Genomic DNA, 6,949 nt, shown 5'->3' with positions numbered 1-6,949 from the left:
CCACTTGGGTCATACCTCCAGCTCTTTTTGCTCTGGTTATCTTGGAGACAGTGTCTTGCTTTTTGCCCAGGTCAGCCTGGACCACAGTCCTCCTATTTTAAGCTTCCTGCTGTCACTGTGATGACAGGCATGTACCACTACACCCGGTTTTTTCCATTGAGATGTGGTTCCTCGAACTTTCCTTGCCGGGGCTAACCTGGAACCATAGTCCTCCAGTTGTCAGCCTCTGGTGTAGCTTAGGTTGATAGGTACCCAGCTGTTGATTGAGATGGGGGTCTCACAAACTCCCTGACTGAGTTGACCTCAAACTGCTATCCTCCTGATCTCAGCCTTGAATTTTATTTCCAAATAATCAAAAGCAATTGGATGCAAGGTATGATTTTTGGCTGTCCATGTTTTGTCTGTCATTTTTGCAAAGCTGGTATTTCTTGCTCCCTATACATTTTCTTACATGAAGCTTAGCTGTTGACTTTAAGCCCGTTCCAGATCACATTCTCAAAGCAGAACCAAACTGTCACACATTTCTCTGGCTTCCAAGAACCTTTCTTGGCTGAGCATGGTAGCACATGACTTCACAGTACACAGTGACAGGAAGTTGGGCACGGTGTCTCACACATGTAATCCTAGCTAGGCAGAGGTTGGGAGGAGGCAGATGTTGGGAGAATCACAGTTTGAGGGTAGCCCAGGCAGGAAATTAGCAAGACCCCATCCTAGCCAATAAAGGTGGGCATGGCAGTTCATGGCTGCTATCCAAGAAACTTGGGAGGTAGAAGGATCATAGTCTAAGGCTGGCCCCAGACAAAAAGCCTAAGACCCTATCTGAAAAATAAAGCTAAAAAGGGCTTAGGGCATGGCTCAAGTGGCAGAACACCTACCAAGTAAGCACAAGATCCTGAGTTCAAACTTTTGTACCACCTAAAAAAAAAAAAACAAAGCAAAACTTTTTAGAGACCACTTCTACCTGAATTGTCTGCTTCCTGCTGCCTCTTGTCCCTTCTGTTCTGTTCAAAGCAGCCTAGTTAAAGAGCCCCTTCCCTAAAGGTGTTCGCAAATAAGCCCACCTAGTTGCAGGCTTTCTGATTGCTCTGTTAAGGGTCAGTAGCCAAGCACTTTTCAAAGCTCTGGGTTCTATCCTCAGCACTGCAAGAAAAATAAAAGTCTCATCTCCTGATTACTAGGATTGTGGACTGTATCCAAGTATGTGCCAATTTTCATAAAATAGTTGTGAGTATTAGTTTGAGTTACTTTTATGTTTCCACACATACTCGCTTGGGTACATTGTGACAGATCAGTATGCTTGACAGTGAAGAGAGTAGTGTGTCACTTTGAACCAGAGCGCCATCTACTGGTAGCAGGGCCATAGCACTACCAACAAGACTGGCAGGCAGAGTAAAGTACACACCTTTACACACAGAGACACACATGTCAGTCCTCACAGTCTGATTAAATAATAAGAAATATGTTACATTCAATCCTTACTCCCACTTAGTAGGATCTATCTTTTCAAAACAGACACAACAATGAAGAAAATATCTCCACTTTGATCCTAAATAAAAGTCACCTCCAACACATGGGTGCAAATTTTGGACTAGGCCCTCTGGCTGTTTTGCAACCTAGGTTTCTTTCTATTTATTGAAAAAAATACCACATATGAAATGGAGAAATTAAACAATACGTGATGAAATGCATTTCCATGCATGTTGCCTTGTCTTGTGAAGGAGACTAGTTTTTGTTTTTTCCTTTTTATTCCAGGAAATTAGCCCTTCTATAAGGCTAGTTGTCACTATGGGACTGACCACCTTTGTGTCATGAACAGGTGAGTAAGCGTGATTTCTCAGCACCAAGTGGAGGGCTTGTGTATCAAGCAATGTTTAAATATTTAATTCCTACTTGTCAGGGTAATATTTTTGGTCTACTAAATATTTTTTTCAAACCCTTTGCCATATCCACCCTTTCTACTCATTCTGAAGAAAATTGCCTTGTGGGTAGATTTAAGTAAAATGCACAGATATGGGTCTGCCAATGAACAGGGAACTTTCTGTTCCTCACACAGGCTGGTTTGGTTAGCACAGAATCATTAGCCACAGAACAGATGCCCCATCTGTAGCCCAGAGACAGCTCTCAGCTGTCCCAAGAACGCTTCATTTCCAGCAGAGAGGTGAACTAGGAACTTGTCACTGATTTTTGCACCCTCTTAATCTTTCTGTTTATTCTGTGCTTCATTAAAGTCAATCTACACAGGGCTGAATGTCATCGGAGCCTGGCCCATCCTGCTGTCTGCTCTCTCCAGAGAGCATCCTTCATCCTGATAAATGGGCCACGAGCTGATCACGTGACTGGGCTCTGTAAGGTAAATAGATTCACGGAGTCATGCCCTCCTCACTGGTGCATCAGAATTTCATAAGCCGGACCACTGACAGGTGCATCTCAGTAGAGACAAAGCTCTTGCAAAAGACGGGCTTCAGATTTACTGTAGTGAGAGGAGACAGAGGGTTTCTTTTTTATCATGGTGTCATACCATCCCTTTAAGGCTATAATAGCTAGGGACTCCCCCCACCCTCGGGGTTTAGCATCATTTATGAGATGTCTTCTAGGAACTGGGGACATAAAGACACATATGGGAAGGAAAATGATGGCCATGGGAAGGGACAAAGTCAAACTCCTTGGAGGGCCGCAGAGCATAACCCAATTACTGTGCGAGTCTGTGCTGAGTTTAGCATGTGCCTGTTTGTTGGACTTGTAGACCATGTTGTCCCAGAGCAACTGTAGTATCTGGATGAAAAGGCAACACTGGGGCTCAAGACTGGTTTCTAGATTTGTTGATCCCTCCCTGTTTCAGGTTGACAGATAAAGTGCAAGCTTACACTCCAAGGATCCATGACTTTTTTCCTACCTATTAAACCAGATGTATCAGTCTGTTTTCTCTTGCTATTGCAAAACACCTGAGGGTGGAGTGCTTTATAAAGATAAGGTTTTTTAGCTGAAGTTTTGGAGGTTAACAGTCCAAAATCAGGTGGCTGCATCACTCTGGCCCTTGATTGTGTCAGGGATGGCACCATGGCAGGAGACCACATACATACCAAGACAGGAAGGCAGAGAATAGGGGGGTGGGCATAAGGCTCAATCTTTTAAAGCACTCACTCTCATGTGAACTAACTGGGGTCCCCTAAGAATTATGTTAATCTCTTGTCACATCCCTAGTGACCTAATTGCTTTGCACTAAGCCCTAACTCTTAAAGGTCCCACCTTCTCCAACATTGCCACACTGGACACTAAGCTGCTTCCAACACATGAACCCCTGAAAGACACACTGAAACGATATTCAAACAATACAACCAGACATGTACTAGACTATAGAGAATGGGAGTCTGATCTCACAGGCAGCAGAATTAGCAGCATCTTGGGTCCCTCAGCCAAGCACAGAAAGTTCCTGTGGTCATCAGGTGACTATTGGAATCACTTTCCCAATAGCTGGATGATATGAACTAAGAAAATCCACCTCAAGTGTCATGGTCAGGGTAAAGCCATGAGAAAATCATGGGCAGAGCCATAAGAAGCTGCAAGCTTCCATCCTGGGTGATCAGGGCAAGGCTATGCTTGGCACATGAAAAGTCTCATCTCAAAACTCACTCCTACTTAGCTAAGAAGAATGATGAAGTCAAGGAGGACTCCCAGACACCCCACTCCAATATTCTCAAGATCTCAGTAGGAGAAACCCAAGAAAGGTCCTGATGATTGGTCCTTCCCCATAACTACTACAACTTCTGCTGAGAGGCTCAACCACCCACAGGATAACAGGACAGCCCACAGCGGTGGTGCCTTGTTCTGCCCAGGGCCTGTCTGGCTCTTGACCAGCCTTCAGTTTCCTTAGTGATAATGGCATTGGTGAATACCTTCACTGATGGTGCCCTGGGGACAAGGGCTGCAACACCTGAAGGGCTGTAGCCTGTGCAAATATCCTCATCTCCAAAGCTCAGCTCAACTAACTAGTCTTTCTCTTAAGTCTCCATTCCTTCCCTCGACCATGTTTCTCTCCTGTTTCTGAGCTCCTCTTACAACAAGCAATATAGAAATTTATTCTTGTTTTAATTTAATTTTATTTGAAATTTTAATTGTTTCTTATATGCTGTATTACCAAAGCCACAGTTGTGTCTTTCATGTCACTGACATCAGAAACACACAAGATCAGATAGATGGCAGGTGATTAATACTTAATCTGAATTTAGGGAATCAGAAACAAGAGTTTGTATAAACATTTATATAGCTTCCTTGTTTAACAGAGTGAAAAACAGATGCAGAGAACTGATGCTCTGTTCATTCTACAAGTGTCCAGTGAAACTCAAGTCACTGCGCTGGGACAGAGCAAGGACAGATGTTACAAGAGATGGGCCCAAGTCTTATGGACCTTTCAGTGAGGCAGAAAAAAGGTCTGCATGGAGCACCAAAGGTGAAAACCCATATGAGAGGTAAAAATGAAGCCTGAGGGATCTCAGGTGAGGGAGGGAATGGGCTAGCTGAGGGACTCAGGGTTGTTTTATGGAGACGGTGGCATCTGAACCCAATCTTGAAGGGCTTTCCCTGTGGGGATGAGGGAAGAGGGTACAGGTGTGACTGCATTTAGCCTTTACCAAGTTCTAAGTCCAACTCAAAACCAGACCAAAGTACCATGTGACAACTGTGATTGTGGCTACTATCCATTCTGAGAGCTAGTGTTTGTGCCCTCAAAGTTCATGTGTTGGAAACTTGATCACCAAAGCCTTGGTGTGGGGAAGAAGGGCCTGAGGGGTCATGAAGCAGCGCTGGATTAAGGCCATTATTGCTGGAGTTGGTTCCCTAGAAAAGGAGGAGTCCAGCCTTCATGCACTTTTCCATCATCTGATATCTTCTTTGATACAGTAGGAAGTTTCCATCCAATGGCCGGCACTTTGATATTGGACTTCAGCCTCCACAGGTGTGAGAAATACATTTCTGTTCTTTATAAATTACTTACTCTCAGGTATTCTATTAATACCAACACAAAACGGACTCAACCACAGAGCCTCCTGAGGGCCTGCTGACAAAAGACGCTTCTATCTGCTGGAGTCACAGCTCCTCTTGATGTGGCCATTGCCAGCTTCCCCCCAACCAAAGACAGCAGTCTTCTTTTCTCTCTCTCTCTCTTTTTTTTTTTTTTTGTGGAACTGGAGTTTGAACTCAGCTTCAAAGCATGCACTCTATGGCTTGAGCTATAACCCCAGTCCATTGTTAGTCTGGTTATTGTGAAGCTGGAGGAGGGTCTCTCAAACTTTTCCCTTAGGCTGACCTTGAACCGCAGTCCTCTTGATCTCAGCCCCCCAAGTAGCTAGGGTTGCAGGCAAGAGCCACTGATGCCCAGTTGTCTGTCTGCCTCTTGTTTCTCAGTTTCTCTTGTTCCCTCTTATCCTCACTCCACAAGTACAGGGAAGCTTCCAGTCCACCTTTGCTTTCGCAGAAGCAGGTGGAGATAGGAATGACCCCACCTGGTCCTGGCCCCAGTATGTTAGGCCAGGGCACGCCTGTGGCCCCAACGCCCTCTGCTCACATGTGGTAGGCAATCTCTGCTTCTTGCCACAAGCCAGGCCCTGATTTATGCAGGGCTCAAACTGTGCCAGGTGAGGGAGCAGTAGTGCTGTCACCTCTCCCTTGTCATGTCCCACACACTCCCTGCTGGGGTTTCGCTTCCCATGGAGGGAAGCCGGAGTGCTGAGCAGCTCAGCATAGGCCACCAGCTGTCCCCACTCCCACCCCCGTACAGCTCACTCACAGTCTTCTCCAGTTGGCTCTCTCCAGCCCTCCTACCTGCACCAGAGCTCTTTGGCACAAGCGGGGACATTCTGACCCTGCTTAGAAGTCCGAGTTTTGCCCAGTAGGCTTCTTAGCTCCAGCCTTGTTTTCACTTCTGCTCACCTGGTGCCTGACTCCAGGCATCCAGAGGCCACCGCAAGCCATCCGTCTTCTGCCACCTTTATTCCCTTTGGAGTTATGGGGAGAGGGAAATATCAGGACCTCAAGGCAGCAGCATTGAGGTGGGGGATGCAGTAGGATACTGGACTTAGAAGACATCCACACAGCTTCCTCTCCATTCTTCCTGCAACCTGCGCACTCATCCCAACTGGAAGCTGGTGACAGTCAGCACAGGAGTTGTGAATGAAGTGGGAGCTTGTCTGGGGCCCTCCCCTCACCCTGGAGGCTCTGCAGCAGCAGGCGAGGCCTTCATGCCCAGATGCCATATCTTCTCTCTGGAGGCTCCAAGGGTAGTTGGTATGGGGAGACCCTAGCACCAGGGTACTCTGAAGTATCCTCCTTTCAGCCCTGAGTGCTCTTTTCCCTAGGCCCAGGCAAGCTCTGATTCACTTTTGCTTTGAATTCTTAAGTTCCCGTGTCCCAACTTTTAGGACTAATCAACATTTCTATGTGGAAAAAATCAAATGCTTTAGTAAATGTAAATTTCACGTTATTTAATGTCACACTTGGAGGTAGGGCGATGAATCAGAGATTTACCCAATTTACTTTCCTTTCCAGCTTCTCCTCACTCTTGTCACCTGCCCATGGATGGGAGCCTCAGCCTTGGCCTGAGTGGTCCATCAAGACCCAGAAGGAGGGGTAGTCTGGTGCCATTGGTTGGACTGACCTCACACTGCTGCCCAAAGCATCGAGGCACCTAGGGCTTTGTGTGGATTAGGTTGGAGCGAGAAGGGTAGAGGGGTGACCTCAGGATCACCATCACTCCTGCAGCTTGGTATTGAAAGTGTAAGGAGCAATGACTGGACTCCAGCCTGACTTGGTGAGGGCCCAGGGAACTGGGGGTCCTGGCACAGCTTCCAGCCAGCCTGAGTGGGTAGGGAAGTGCATGAAACAGGGCCCCTCCTGATCCGTCCATACTTCCAACCCCTGAGGGGGCTGTTGTTAAATGTCGGATTAGCTCACCATT

The 6,949-nt window shown here is 46.6% G+C and overlaps 1 long non-coding RNA gene across 1 annotated transcript; it reads left to right on the top strand.

The window, feature by feature from the left end:
• The first annotated feature begins 1,544 nt into the window (after nucleotides 1–1,544).
• On the top strand, nucleotides 1,545–5,483 carry LOC141417503 (uncharacterized). The gene is made up of 3 exons (XR_012442131.1): nucleotides 1,545–1,816; nucleotides 2,229–2,350; nucleotides 4,281–5,483. It is a non-coding gene; the product is annotated as an uncharacterized lncRNA (long non-coding RNA).
• Nucleotides 5,484–6,949: the final 1,466 nt, after the last annotated feature.

Source organism: Castor canadensis, chromosome 2 (assembly GCF_047511655.1).
Source record: "Castor canadensis chromosome 2, mCasCan1.hap1v2, whole genome shotgun sequence".
In the NCBI taxonomy this organism is placed as follows: Eukaryota; Metazoa; Chordata; class Mammalia; order Rodentia; family Castoridae; genus Castor; species Castor canadensis.
Note: the sequence above shows the minus strand (reverse complement) of the source record. Positions and strands in the feature narration are given on the sequence as shown.